Below are 16119 nucleotides of genomic sequence, written 5' to 3'. Positions count from 1 at the left end.
TCCTTTTTCTCTCTCTTCGAGCACTTTTCCCTTCGGCATTTTCCAGATTTATTGATCAAAACAACTGGAACAACGAAAAATGTAACTCGTCTTATACAAACTTGACACTTGAAAAATACAAAAACATTTGTTTACGCTCAGCACTTGCACACACACATATGAAAAACATGCAGTGGATTGGAGTTACCAACCCCAATACACTAGAAAACTAGAATATAAATTGAAGCGTTGTTTGTATACAATGACACAAAGTAGCAAGATCATAACCTGGTCTTATAGAAGTTGGACAGAGTGTACGTCAAGCGTGTTTTCTATCGTTTCCATCGGCGTCGTTCAGCAGAAAACTTTGAATCTCAAATGTTATTTCCGCGCAAGCCGACGCATTAGTAGTAGTGATCGCTTTACACATACCTGACTGCGTTTGTTCCCCTGTCGTGCTTGAAGATGCAGAAAAGTGTTTGAATGACGACGGGTTCAGATGAAAGAATTACGAGTTGTGTGGTGTAGCACCCATCAGATTACATTCTTCGGGATAATATGGAAATTACAAATAAGGGGCTGTCCACACGTGGACAGAAAAAGCACGATTTTAAACACCCCCCTCCCTTTCCGTGGACAAGCGTGGACATTATCTATACCCCTCGCCCTGTTGTCCACGTGAACATTTCTCCATTTTTTGACAACAAATTTGGAAAATAATTGAATTGTCATTAAATTAAATTTTAAATGTGTTTCTATTTTCTATTCTATGGCTCGACATTGATAAAAATGTTAGCTTTTTAAATAGTAGCGGTTTGTTCTCAATTTGTTCCCCAACATTTCCCGTGAAATTATTGGATAGCTGTTTAGTTTCTCCCAAATTCCATTAACGTTATTATTAAGTTATATTACGTTTTTTATTCTTTATTTTCTTTAGATTTTCAGCTATCCTCTCCTCTTTTGAAACTCCTAAGCTGGTTCGTCCCTGCAAGAACAACCTAATAAGTGCCACGAGGAGTGTTTACAATGAACTTATTTCCAACATTATTGATTTTACATACAGATGCAGATAAACAATTTAAAATGTTCATATCACGATAATTTCTACACATTTACACATTGAGTTCTTTTCATTGGTAGTTTGGCAAAGATGTCCGATTACCAAGACCCCAGACCAATGGCGATGAATCACGGAGGGGAAAAACAAGAATCTTTAGATCACAATTTCTTATTCAAATTTTTAAATACAAGTTACCATTTTTTAGAAAATAAAGCAGTGTAGCAGTTTATGAAGGGTTATCTTCAAGCCTGACCACAAATGCTCCCACTGATCCCTTCGAACTTCCGGAGGTTCTCGTATTTCAGGCAAACACAAACGATTTGTTCGACCGAATTGAGGATCTCGCACAGATCACAGATGTTGAGGTTATGTGATATTTTGCAGTGGCTGGTTCTAAGTCTGGACAGGATTCGATGCTCCCTCATCGCTTTCGCGTCTTTGATTCTGGTTATGGAACCTTTGATTTTTCGAACAATTTTCGTGAGATGAATTCGACAAAAGTTCGTTTTAGACCCACTGAGCTCGTCCCGGATCCGAAGTTGTTTCTGATGGTCACCTAGACCACTCGAAACCACCAGCATCCTGTCACCCGTTGTAAGATTTTTTTTTGTCGTGATAGTCAGATGCGTCTCCTCGCCTCCGCTGGTTTAGACAAAGAAGCTCGCAGTTCTGGAGATTTTCGCCGCGTCCACGAAGATATCAAACGGAGGTTCCCCTACTTCAGCGCATACTGGAACTGTTGGTATGGAATTTAGCAAGCCAAAGATAATCCGCAGTGAAGTTTACCTCTGGCCAGCTACGCCAGTTAGAGACCATCTCTGGTCACCCGTGAACGGATCATTAGGTATTGCTCCGGTGAGGTTTGGTAATGGTTAAAAGAAACGAGGAACGCAGTTCATCCTCAGGTTGTCGTCGTATAGGTTAATGCGAACACTGGAATCTTGGAATCTGGATGGAGTCTTGAGTTTCTTCGTGGAGGCACCTAAAACTGGTTTACCCAACATTTATCTCGAAGGTTCGATTTGACGCCAGGTTTTTCACAAAGTGCAGCAGATTGCCGTCTATCCCTCAGTCCGTCATTGTCTTCAGAACTAGTGGAATCCAGGTTCGGTTGTATGTCTTCTCAAGATTCAAGACTACCATCTCCACGTGTTGTCGATTGTTTCTAAATTCATAAAACAGAATTCCCAATTCCACCAGGCTCAATGAACGACTTCCTCCAAGTGAAGATCGGCTTTAGGGATAACTAATAGAGGTTCATTTCGCTTACCCTAAAGATTTTTTTTCGATCAACATTGTTAAAAATAATTAAACTTTTCATCGTACATCACGATTTGTTTGAAAACTGCGAGTTTTCATTGCGTTTATAAAGCGAGTCGCTGATGGAGACACGATCCATTCATTTAACTTTCGATCAAATAGCGTAGAATCATACATTCCAGCGTTTTACGTAAGCAGGGTTCACCAGGTTCCTGGTTCACTCATGAATATGAATATTTGCAATGAATTTGCTATTTCATGTGTCGTGTACTGAGGATTATTCTTGATCTGCATCTCGATTTGATTATCATCAGTGGTGGTACAAAACTTCCCGGACAAGCCAATAGGAGTGTATTCCAGAAAATATTGAATTTCAATGAAGATTGTCTTCGTTAAGCCTTTTTTTTCCTAACCCTTCACAATGAATACAAATTTACGCGAATTTTTGTGAACTTTTTTTCGCCAACCAATCCGAATGAAGCGCGGGATCTCTTGCGAAAGAGTGAAAAACGATAGAACTTCCCAAACTTTTGCTTTGACAGTTGCCTCTGCCCACATCAGAAAGTTGGAACCAGACAATCAAGATGGGTGCAGCAAGATATGAAAAATTTCGTTCAATTTCACATCGATTGAGCGATGTAAGCAATATTCAAGCTTACTACAGGATAATAAATAATTTTTCAAATTTCTATTTATATTCCACTGAATTTTCTAATATTGAATTTAATCAAGTCCGAGAAATACACTGAAGTCGCTTTTTACGCGGTTTTCGGAATTTACGCGTGATTAGTTGCTGAGAAATAAAAGAAAATACAGATATCATGATAACAGCATACAAATAAAATAAGTTAATCAATTGTTAGAACATGGGTTGCATTTTAATTAATAATTCACTGTTTGTTAGATTTTTATTCTGATTTTGAAATTTACCCGGTATATTTTTACGCGGATTTTGGAATTTACGCGGTTTTTTGACGCGAATTTTGGAATTTACGCGATTTTCTTTTACGCGGTTTTTGTTTACGCGGCAAGTATCCCCCGCGTAAAAAGCGACTCCAGTGTACTTTAAATCACATTTGTGATTGATATGAATTAGTTTCACCAGACTCGTACAACTTGTTTTCGTTGTAAGGACGATAGTTTGACAGATTCGCATGATTTCGTAATTTAATGTGAATGACTTTAGCGAAAACATTTCGCAAGAATCAATTTCTCATCAGAAAAATGCGCTCATTATAAAACAAACATTACTGAAACACTTATCCAGAAATACGGTCTGTGCATCCATGAAAGAAATTGTTTTTCGTGCTCCTTTTTCGCAAAACTTGGGAGTCCTTAAAAATAGAAACGTAGTGTTTACATTCGTGACGTCTTCATCTTTCATTTTCTTCAATGACTCTAAAACAAATGAAAGTAAATCGATCACTTTCAGTTCATGTACGTCATTTCCAGAATACACATCTAGGAAAGAAGTTCAACGATATCAGAAACGACTACCAGACTATCAGAAAGCTCAACCTTTTATTGATCATTATGGTATTTCTTGGAAATGCAGAATAGGTTTCACGTATTGTTGAATACAGAAGTGAATGTTTTTTTATCAATATTCTTTAACCTGTCCACGTGGACATTATCTAAACCCCCTTCCTCTTCACCGTGGACAAGCGTGGACATTTTCGTAACCCCTACCCCCCAAATGTTGACCACGTGGTATGTGGACAGCCCCTAAATTACCTTCGATGATTCCTCATCCATGCTACAAATGTTAAATAATACAAACCATTTTTTGACGTAGAACTACGTCTTTCAGGAAGGGTGCCAAATCAGAAAACAGGTCACGTTTTTATGAAATAAAGTTAACGTTAATAACTATTTTCACTGTGAACGAATTCTCATGACTTGTATACCAATCGAATCGGAAATTCTCTAAGATTTGTTTGATATGCTATACATAACAATCCGCTAATCTCTGAACGATTTAAATTCATGAAAACTGGAAGAACTTCTTTTTTCCCATACATTTATTCTGCCGATTTTGTGCTAACCCTACCCATATTTCGAATGCTTATAACTCGAAGATTTCAGATCGATCGGAAAAATGTTTGCATCAATTGATAGGAAATATTTCTACGCGTCTATCACAATTAATAAAATGTTATTTTTCATGAGATGAATAATTGAATAACTGTAAAATGTCAAACGTTATCTAAACGCCCTTACGTTTTGATTGGCCCGATTCACGGTTTCCCCAACACAGACTTCAAAATCGATGTACCTTTGGAAATCCACTTTGCAAATATACATGCAAGTCGGAGGTATTTTTTTCCCACTTAGCTGTGTTTCCCTAACACGGACTTCAAAATCAATGTGCCGGGGGGAATCCACTTTGCAAATACATGCAAGTAGTGTTCCCCGAATTTTGAAATTAATCGTTCATCAGCTAATCAAATACTTTTCAGCTTGTTTGTTTTTCGATACGATTAATCGCCTCTAATAATCGATTAATCGTCACAATGAGAGAAACAATTAGTTAGACTAATATTTCTCATTCGATAGAAAGCCATCTGGAATCAAGAAAGTGTTCATTCCGCCTGAAAATCAATTATTCTTTTTACGCTCCCCTGAACTTATAAAGGAAGCTCAATTCGCGTTGACTGCACTGAGCTTCGTTTACGAGTTTAGAGGAGCATCAAAAATAATGATTTAATTTCAAGATAAAACTGCAGTGGAAGCCCTTTTTTTCTTTTTTTTTTGGGTTTGGATCGATTAATCGACGTAAATTATTCGTTCGCTTCGATTATTGGTTGCGCAGTATTCGTTCGATTAATAATCCGTTTTTTCAGGAAGTATTCGATTAATCGAAAGATTATCGGGGATCACTACTTTTTTACTCGCTTGTCGTTGTGCAGACCGGAATATGTTTCCCTAAAACATACTTTTAAACTGAGAAGCCTGAGAAAATCATCATTTCAGATACTAGAGGTGAATGAATTTTCGCGGTTCGAGAACTACGTAAACATGAGATGTGCAATAATTTCAGAGAGAAATGTAAAATACAATGATCGTTTGACAATTCAGTTCAGTTCACATATTTTGGTAGTCCTAGGTATCATATCAAACGTAAAAGGACGTCCACCAAATTTATTTGTTACGAAGAACATCTATTACAAACATTTCGATGCATTCTAAAATAATATTAGAAGTGGTAAACTAGTGGATTGCACAATATAATTGCGTAGTTCTACGTCGAAAATATGCGATCGTGTCCTAGATACAACCCCTTACAATCTTTTCCTGAGATTGTTTACCCGTTCTATGATCAGTTTGAACAGGCGGACGAAACGCCAATAAGAATACAAACTCATCAGTTCGAATAATTTCAAATTTCACGGAACTAAAGCTTGTGAATACGGCTATATTTGTTGGTATTCAAGGTATTTTTGCAGTCTAATTTTATTGTAACAATGTCAACAATGAGAGGTCTCGGACGTCTCATAACCTCGGAATAATCATGCTTATTGAGACCGCTACTTCTTTTTGAAAATAAAAAACCAGCAGATTTATTTTATCGTCTTAAAACTCGGCGTCTTATGGGAAAAATAAGAACATTCAAATTCAATTCATTTAGGCCGTTGATAACAAACGAAATTTGTACGCTAAAATGTTCCATTCAGCCGTTCGTTGTCTCGAAATCGTAATGTCTGACTATCGTTGCAATGGAATAAAATAAAATGAATTGAGGCTACTTCAAAGCTCGGACAAATTTCATTCGTCTTCTAACCCCTTCTTTCAGAAATGAAACCTACCCTAATTTTACCTTTTTCAGTACAACAGAGGCATGTTTTTTTTTCGTGTTCGTTCAACTGACTGCGTCTAGTCGATTCGTTTGCTTTATTTCTTCTCTTCATTGAAGTATGCCAAAAATGCTGCGAACTGCTGTAAGCAATTTTCTAATATAATTCCCCCCTCCCTATGATGAGATTGGCAGCTGTGTATCGACGGTAGACATTGATTGCGAGTGTTTTGATTGGCGAAATAGTTTTGAGCCCAAAGTGTTCCAGCGAAACCATTATTACATTGAATGATGGAACCCATGAAATAGTTCCATTCCGGACAGAGAGCATTGCATCGTAACGTACATCACCTCACATTTTGACCTTTGGCATTTGCAAGTGCCAACTTTCTGCGCCCATCTTCTCTTGGGCAAAGTGTGAAGAATAGCAACGGAACAACGGAACAGAGTCGACAATCGTCGTCGTAATTGCTTTGACCTGCTCCCCGGCGCATAAGACATAAGATGCAACGAGGAGAGGATGTGCAGGAAGTGATGCACTTGTTGTAGAGCTGCACCAGGAGAGAAGAAAACACACATTACCATCAGTTCAAGAAACCAACCGAACCAACCTCATTCGACGACGACACGACGGTCGTAGCGAAGAGAAGCAGCGATTTAAAAATAGCTCCATCTGGCGCACTGATCAACTTTACATTTGCACCCCGGTCAGAGAGGATGATGATGATGCAGTTGCGCGCGGATGCGGATGAGGGAACGAGAATGAAGCGCACTGTGTTAATAACGCATTCCGTTGCAACGTGAATGTGTTGCAGCCAGCAGCAGCGCTAGCTATAAATGGATGTGGGCGGAGGAGGTCTTCTTCTGCTGTGGGAACTTTGGGTTTTGGTTCCCGTCGGTCCCCAGAACCGTTTGGGCAATCGTGTTTGATCTCCAAATATTTTCACCCTTTTGTGTCGATCGGCGGCATTCCAAAATAGAAGAGTCGGTTTGTTGTGTGCTGAAAGTTCGTTCACTGGGCCTTACATCCTCATGCACACATCGTATGGTGATGACTGTGACGTGTCGAATCAGGAATCAAGATTTCCGAGAACACGTCTCTCAGACGTGAAACGATCTAGAAGTACACGTGAATTATTTCCAGGGCACACGCGAGCATTACCTAATATAAGTGCGCGAGCAAGCGTCGAAAATCTCTGTCACGTGGAAATGGTGTCCTATATTTATACTACTAGGTCTCTGTTGTTTTGGGAGAGCAGTCATCATATGCCTCTTTCAGTGCAACGGGAAGACAGTAATTGTTACATATAATGCATTCCGTGAACGTGTGCGCTAGTTCTTTTGTCTCCGGGTGAATTACAGCTTCGTCAAAGGAGAAGTTTCGGATTTCAAATTAACATGAGGTGTAATTAGGGCTTGTCTTTTCGTAGCGGAAAAATATTTCATGGGTGAGATCAGAAGAAATGTCCCTCTAATAAAAATGATGTTATCCCTCATTCTTGTTCGCCCGAACGAATCATCCTAGTTTTCTTCCTGTTAAGGTGGCCGTACACTGTTTGTCCGCAGGTCAAATATTTTACCCTTTTTGACAAATATAGTTTCGTTTGAAGTTTGTACAAACACTATTTTGTTTGCCACTCTTCAATTATCATCAGTGGCAAACAATGTCACACGAATATGAGAAAAATGCGACTGAAATATTTAAGTTACCCTAACCATGTCCCGGCAGGTTCGGAGAACAGACCGAAAAAATAATTTAGGCATCCAATAACACGCGCATTCTTGTACTTGCCACTCATTCTGTATTCAAGGCGTGTAATTTGGCATAGAAATCTCAACTAAGTACTAACGAAAATGACGCAAGTAATACTACGTTGAGACGGCCAAGTTCCCCTAGGAACGTTAGTGCCATTTAAGAAGAAAAAGAAGAATATTATAACGCATTTATACAATAACACGTATGCGCTATGTGGATAGCGCATACGTGTTAAACAGCCTTGCATTCCAGCCGGTCGATCCCCACTTGACATCGTTTGGACATTTTTTTTTTTTTGGGTAAAATCCAAAGCTGACGTTCGGTCTGAGAAAAAATGATGTCTGCTCTAATAGAGCAATTCTAAATGAAATCGACAAATGACAAAACATGAGTATATTTGACTCGAATGAAAGTTTGTATTCCGTTTGGGTTGTAGGAAATATGAGTTGGGAATTTTTTGACTCAAGTGTAACTTTTGAAAAGGGCGATTTTAGTAAGAGAAATCTTTGATAATTTATATCTCAAAAACTATGAGTCGTACCGAAATAGTGTCTTATAGTCATAGAGTATTGATGTTAAACCACTGAAACCATTGAAACCATTGAAACCATTCCTACTCTTTTCTTCTGTTTATTCAATTATGCAGAAGACAAAGAGTCATTATGTATCATTTTTAAACACAAGTCTAAAAAGTTACGATCTACATAAATATAAGCATAAGTCAAATAAATCTATGACTACAGAAATATATTGTACTAGCTGACCTAGCAAACTTCGTCCCGCCCAAAATTTATGTTTTGTTATCAATACCTTCAAACATTCACGTTTTCCTACTATGAGCAAGTTCATGGGTCCAATCGCAGAACTGTTCATTGATTGATCTTCTAATCGACCCCGTTGAATTCTGTATGGGTGGAATGGAGTACGGTGGCTAGACACTCCACCCCACTCCATTTATTGCACCCTAAAACCTCCACATGCAAAATTTGGTTTCATTTGCTTGAATTATTCTCGAGTTATGCAGAAATTTATGTTTCAATTGTATGGCAATAAGATGAAGTTCTTACAAGAATCTTAACAGTTAATAATCTGAAGATGCAATATCTGGTTTGTAAGGCGGGTGGAGTTTTAGAAGTACCCTAGAAGCGTTCTAGATCATTGATTTTAATACGTTCAGATGCTAGCAGTACTTGGGTGACCGGAATAAATCGCCACAGTAAACAACTGCAACAGAAACAACCGCTTAGAAAAAGTGTAGTAGGCTAGAAATATTTGGCGCGGGAAAAACATCATGTGCCTCACATTTCTATTATAAATTTATTCTCTTGTTCTCGTTTTTCGAAATTTATTCTGAGGACAATGTAATGGGGACGAAGTCCCCATTTGGCGAGGATAAGGAATCGAGGCGGCCCATGCCGCCAAGATGACGCAATCCGAGTCCACCGCCGACCCGCCGTCGGAAGCGGCGGTGTCTCGCACGCAAACCTGGGATCCACTGATTGCCCGGTTAGTTTGAAACATAGGATACGATCCTTTAGCAATGTCCGACCGAGCTCTAGCGAGCGTCGGACGGTATACGTCTGCCCGGGGCGTTACGTTTGCCTGGGGCGATACGTTTGCCCGGTTAATTCTTGTTTTGAAATACAATACCGCGCCACAATATTTATAGCCTACTACACATTTTATAAGCGGTGGTTTCTGTTGCAGTCGTTTTCTGTGGCGATTTATTCCGGGAACCCAGTACTTGTTGGAATTCATCGAAACTAGTTGCTTGGTAGAAGCAGATTTTTTTCCAGTCCTATCAGACCCAGCCATGACTTTCTTCAAGCGAAAACCTGCTTCGAGGTTCCATTCACTTGCTAAGATTTTTTTTAACTCAACATTCTCATTCACATTTCATTCGCTACAAATATGTATTTTCGTCGCGCTTATGAATCAAATCGCAGTATGAGATAAGTCCCTTAAAGTGTTTTAGGTAAAATAAACCCTTATTCCGGAATCTGCTCGGATTTGAAATTAGCACAATGCGTTCTTTAAGAGGGAATTCTAGTCTAGAAATTTGAAAAAAAAAACTTTTTTTTTCTTCATATTTCTCTAATTCGGACATTATTTACCAAGTTATATCCATTTTAGTGATATACCATAACCATAACAATTAACTTCAAACGCGTTTTTCTCGAAACATGTTTTTTCAAATTGGCTTACACGATATCTCAAGTTCTACTTATCCGATCTATGTTTATATGAATACAAGCTGTATGCATCTCTCTATCGCATGAATCTATAAAAAAATGATAATTTCGTAACTTTACTATTTAAAAAAAATCAAGAAACTTAAAAAAAATGTTTTAAACAGCATTTTTTTCTTCAAATTTCCGCCATTTTGTCAAAAAACACGTCTTTGACATGTCCGATGCGATAGTGGCATCTTTACTGATTCAGAATCTGTTCAATTTGTTTGTTTCAGATAACCAGAAGGGCTGGAATCTTGTACGCCATGGCACAACTTGGCAACAATGTTCAGAAATCCTTGAGAGTTCTCGAAAAAAGCCAAACAGTTTTGTCATCAAGAGCAAAAGCTGAATTCAACCCGCACTTAAGTAGTGAGTTTTAATACTACAAAAAAAACAACATTCTTTGTGTTATTGGGTGTCTTTATCCTGGCGGATTTAATGGCTCACTATTACCGATTAGAATAAATTGATGGATCTTAGTTCATGTGCGTTACCTTCAAAATATACATTTCAGGAAAGAGGTTCAAAAATCGTGTAAATACAAAACAGATCTCATTCAATTTTGACTATTAACTTGAATGTTTTACTTTAAAAAATACTTAACGTGTCCACGTGGACATTATCAAAACCCACTCCCCCCTCACCGTGGACAAGCGTGAACATTTTCGTAACCCCTACCTCCCCTAAAGTTGTCCACGTGGTATGTGGGCAGCCCCTAATGTATTGCAATACATGTACATACATGTATTGCAATACATGTGTGTTCAAATGTTTCAACGATCTATAAAATTAATTGATTCTTTATTGATTGATTATGATCGATGAAGGATAGATTCCACGTGGATATCGAGCAGATACGTGAAGATTTGACCGTGTATTGCATTGGACCGTGGGAACTTCCCGAACCTGAGTGTGATGTGGAGATGAAGATGAGATCTATGATGTACAGAGAAATGGATCAGATCGATCGGATCTCAGGATTCGTCTTTTGCATTCAGAAATCTGATCATTCGTGCTATGAAATGTAGCAACCTTGCCTCGGCGCAAAATAAGTAATCCGTATTCGTGGAGCAATTTAATCTGTATCAGATTAGCAGACACGAAAATAATTTTAATTTGCTCAAATTTGGATTTTACTTTTTTCAAGAATTCGAATTTTACCCTAAGAATTGGATTGATTTGATAATGACGACACGCTTGAGATTCTGCGCTTCAAATTTATGTGTTCTAGGAATTGTTTTTCCGTGATTGCGAGGGCCTACTATACTGCTCCTCTGAAAACAGGACACCATAAACATTCAAAATTTGATTTTAGACACCAGTGTTCAGAAGGGGGGGGGGGCCTATGAATGTATGGAAAAAAAATCGACTCGTAAATTCCAAAAAATTACCCTATACAAAATGTTCACTACCTCGAAAAAACGCCTCATGCCAAATTTCAGCTCAATCGGACTTAAGGGAGAGTGGCGAAAGCGGTCAATGTTTGAGTTTTTCAGGCAAAAAAACAGGATGTGCCCAGAAAAACATTTTTATAACCCAAAAAATTCGAGATAACTGTAAATCTCGACGAGTAATCCAGTTTTAAGACATTTGGCAGGATTTTTTTTAAGGGGGTATTCTAGTCTAGAAATCTGAAAAAATCGAAATTTTTTTTTACCATATTTCTGTAGTTTAGGCATTCAAGAATATACTCTAGAAAGGACTTATCGAAAATACTATTATTTACCTAGTTAGAGCCATCTTAGTGATGTGGTATCTAACCTGTTACGGCCATCACAATGAACTTCAAACGCGTTTCTCTCGGAACTAGTTTTTTTCTAACTGGCGTACACGATATCTCAAGTTCTACTGAACCAATTTATGTCAAATTTATATGAAAATAATCTGCATACATCACATGAACCAATAAAAAATTATAACTTTTTAATTTTACTATTTTTAAAAAATCTGTAAACGCAAAAAAAAACGTTTTAAACAGCATTTTTGTTTTCAAACGGCCGCCATTTTGTTAAAACCCATGTTTTTGACTTGTCCGAGGTTCATGCCATAGCGACATCTTTACTGATTCAGAATCTGTTCGATTTTTTTGTTTCAGATAACCAGAAGGACTGGAATCGTGTACGCCATGGCACAACTTTTTTTTGAACACCCTCACTTCACCAGCATTAAACTATTCTAATTATGAATATTTTTTTTCCGTCCTATTTTTGTTTTATTGTTGAAAGATAGATAAACGAATAATGATATAATGGATAGTAAAAATATTCTTTGTTTTATTTTTACGGAGTTCGAAAAAACGTCCGAAATTCGTGTCTCTACACTAGAATGCCCCCTTAAACCCTGATTACCGGTGATTTTTCGGTTTTCAAAAAAACCCAAATTTTAACGTCTGCGACACCAGTAAATGAAGTCCAAATGAGAAAATATTTTGTTTGCACCAACATTTCGTAGCAAGTTTCGAATGAAAAATCGAGATTATTATTTTTATTGGCACCCAAAACCATACTTCTCGTTTCGTATTCCGAAAAAGAAAAAGCCCCAGAGTGCCGATTTTTGACAAAAAAAATTTTCGAGATAACACTAGTTCTCGACGTTTCATGCAATTTTAAGACATTTGGCATCAACAAAAAAATAACGAAAATTTCCTTTATTCCCCCCTTGGGTGATTTATCGATTTTCAAAAAACTCGAACTTTGACCGCTTTGTCCGATTGAGCTGAAATTTGGTATAGGGTGTTTTTTCGAGGTGGTGAACATTTTTTATGGGGTAAATATTTGAAATTCGAGATGCCCATTTTCATTGGCACCCTAGTGTTCATATTATGATGCTTTTACACACAAGTTTACCGCTAAAACCTCTCCACCAATAACAGATATTCTCACTCCGAATATAGAAAATTTTGGATGTTTTTTTCAGAATTCGTAGTCATCTTACTGAAAAATAGGGATACTGAAATCACCTTGAAGATCATTATTTACATTATAGCATTGTACTCTTCCGGAGGACAAAGAAAACACTAAACCGATTGATGACTATCAGCGGTTTATAGAAGCACCGCTTCAACCATCGAGCAAATAGAGAAATTTCCAATCAATCATTCGTTGAACTTACGAAACATCAATCCATAAATGGTAGGTCATCCGTCTCCACACACATACACGTGTCCCCCTATCTCTCCTCACAGCACGCTCACCCCCAAAAGACGACAAAGTGCGCTGCCGAGACATTGGACGACGACAAACGAGCGCCAAATGACAAGCCACTGAAATTAATGTTAAATTTGACACTCTCTCATGCCGAGAAGTATTGCGAATTGCGGCCATTGCAACACAGCCTTCCTTTCTCCACAACAGTAGCAGCAGCGCTCAGCTGCCTGAGTGTCAGAGGTAGCAACAGCGCCAGTGCCGCCGGTAAGTCCTTCGCCTACATGCTAATTTAGGACGCGCCAACTTGACAGCGGGCGACCTTCCTAGTTTCCTGACAACAACAAGAGCTTTGTGAGCAATTCCACCATCATCATTATTGGCATGTGATAGCGCACGCAAAAGAAACCCAAATCACTCTCCGGCTGTTGATAAATTGTCTTCGGATCCCCCGCACGCATGACGTGTCACCGCTGTATGTGTATGCTTTTAAACATGTAGCCGGTGGCCAGTTGTTATCACTCATTAGTTTGGCGACATTCTGTCGTCATCCCTCCCTAGGCCCCAAAATTTGTATCTATTTCTGGGCTTAGGGCGACCCGCCTTAGGAAGATTGATTCGACGGAACGAGGTTTTGTTTGTGCGGAATTTGCAAAATAAATAACGTTTCCTAATCCAATACCAAGCATTTGATGGAACTGTTGTCAAAGTTAGTTCCGTTTCTCATGCTTGAGGGGATCGCTGAAAGTGGATCCGTACACTAGGCAAATACTTCCCTCATGTTTTTTTACGACATGTTTGTTCTATGAATAAAATAAAACTTTTTAAAACTGAACATTTAGAAAAAAAATTAAGCATTTCTAAATTTTAATTCCAAAAATTTAATTAACGTGCAAAAAACAGTCTCAAAAATTGCTCCGATGAAATTAGGGGCAAAATACCAAGAAAAGATTAGGGAAAACATTCATAGGGAAGACATTTGATGTAAAACTGCTCATTTTGGAAACCAAGAGTCACCTGAACCTCTCGATAACCTTCATAGGATGCAATCAGAACGATACAAAGTGGTTCATCAGAGGGCAATGACTAGAACTGCCCCACAATAGCAACTACGAACCAAAAAAAGTAATCAAGGGATACAATAATTGCTATAACATTGATCACATAAATGACCCCCTAAATTAAGAGCTGAAATCGAGTGAAACCCATGCAAGCGAGCAAGGTCAAATTTCCAGCAATAAATACCACACCAAACTCAGTTGAACAAATCAACACCATCACTAACTAAGCGCACTAACCGTCCTCCCCCACCCCTCTTCAGCCTTAGAGGTATGTCCTGAAAAAGCGGTGACACCGGAATTTATTGCCACCACACGCGCACTCACTTCGCCCTCGTTCCATGTATTTCGGGTGGACAAAAACAGCTCACCGACACAGCAGTAGAACTAACTAACGAACAGAAAAAAAAACACCTGGTTAACCCGAATCCAAAGTTCGTCGTATCAACACAAATAGGCAAAATTTTGCATTCATTGAGGGGCAGAGAATTTGCGAAACAAAAAGTAGCCCGGATTATAGCGCACCACCATCAATCACCATGATTTTGTCCATCAATGTCCGTCCTCCCGCTTCTCCTGCTCCTGCTCCTTGGGACCCCCGTCACAGGAAACCAATCAGCGAGAGATGGGATAACTGCGGCGCCCGCTGAAATCTGGGGCCGGAACGCGTGTCATGTTTGTTTTTGTGTGCGAATCTGTCATCGGTGTTTTTGTTTCTATTTGTGCGCGTTTTGTTTCTTTTTCTTCAGGGCCAACGCCGAATAACGACCCGATCCGGTCCTGTGTCCTGATTTAGTACGATTTTGTTCTCGCGTTTGCGCTCGCTCATTTCGTTTTTTGTTTCTTCTTGCACACGCACCCGAAACTAACCGGCGATAAACGCGCGGAAAAGGTCACGGTAGCTGCCGGTGATGGAAACAGAACGTAACGAATTTGGGGACCGGACAAATTTCGGTCAAAGTAAGGACAAATTTGAATTGGGGGGGGGGAAATGCGAAGCAAAAAATGAATGCCAAATATACGCGCTAGCGAATGTAATGATGACAGGTAAACCGTTATTTTGGTTTGCGCTGCATACTTACTATATACAGAGAAAAACTGTTATAAATTATTAATCATGTATGGACCAACAATGTCTGGAATTAAAGGGTGTGTCACATCAAATTGCATCACGGAAAAAGCGCTGTAGAAATTTAATTTTTAGGAATTATATCTTCAGCTTTCGCTTATAATCAGATAAGAGTGTATAGATCACGTTGACCATGCTTCACTGTCAATTTTTCGTAAATTTGGAAAAATGTCGTCGAACGAAAAAGAGCGTCGTGAATTAATCCTGTGCACTCATTTCGAGAATCCGGAGTTGTCACATCGGGACATCGGTAAGATGCTGGGAATCGTCCAATCCACGGTCAGCAGAGTACTAAAACGATACTTCGAGAACCTAACCATCGACCGGAAGGTGAAGAACGGCAAAAATGGATGCTCCGTCAGTGAAAAAGATCACAAGCGCGTAGTTAAGCAGTTCCGGAGGAGATTCGCAAGCAGAAACTATCCAAGTTTGCCAAAAAGTACATGGTGTGGCAAGCGATCTGCTCTTGCGGAAAGCGGAGCGCCCCCTTCGTGATGACCGGCACGGTAAACGGGCAGGTTTACCTTAAGGAGTGCCTACAGAAGCGCTTACTACCACTATTGAAGCAGCACGAGGGCCCGACCATCTTCTGGCCGGATCTCGCTTTGTGCCACTATTCAAAGGACGTGTTGGAGTGGTACGAAGCCAACGGGGTCACCTTCGTGCCAAAGGAAATGAACCCGCCCAACGCGCCGGAGCTTCGCCCA

At 39.2% G+C, this 16119-nt stretch overlaps 1 protein-coding gene across 9 annotated transcripts in view; it reads right to left on the bottom strand.

Annotated features, from left to right (window-relative positions):
- LOC129764506 (protein split ends) overlaps positions 1 to 16119 on the bottom strand; it is a 268076-nt gene that overhangs the window by 196464 nt on the left and 55493 nt on the right. The gene's annotated exons all lie outside the window — the stretch shown is intronic.

This window comes from Toxorhynchites rutilus, chromosome 2 (assembly GCF_029784135.1).
Source record: "Toxorhynchites rutilus septentrionalis strain SRP chromosome 2, ASM2978413v1, whole genome shotgun sequence".
NCBI lineage: Eukaryota > Metazoa > Arthropoda > Insecta > Diptera > Culicidae > Toxorhynchites > Toxorhynchites rutilus.
This window is presented reverse-complemented; position numbering and strand designations above follow the sequence as displayed.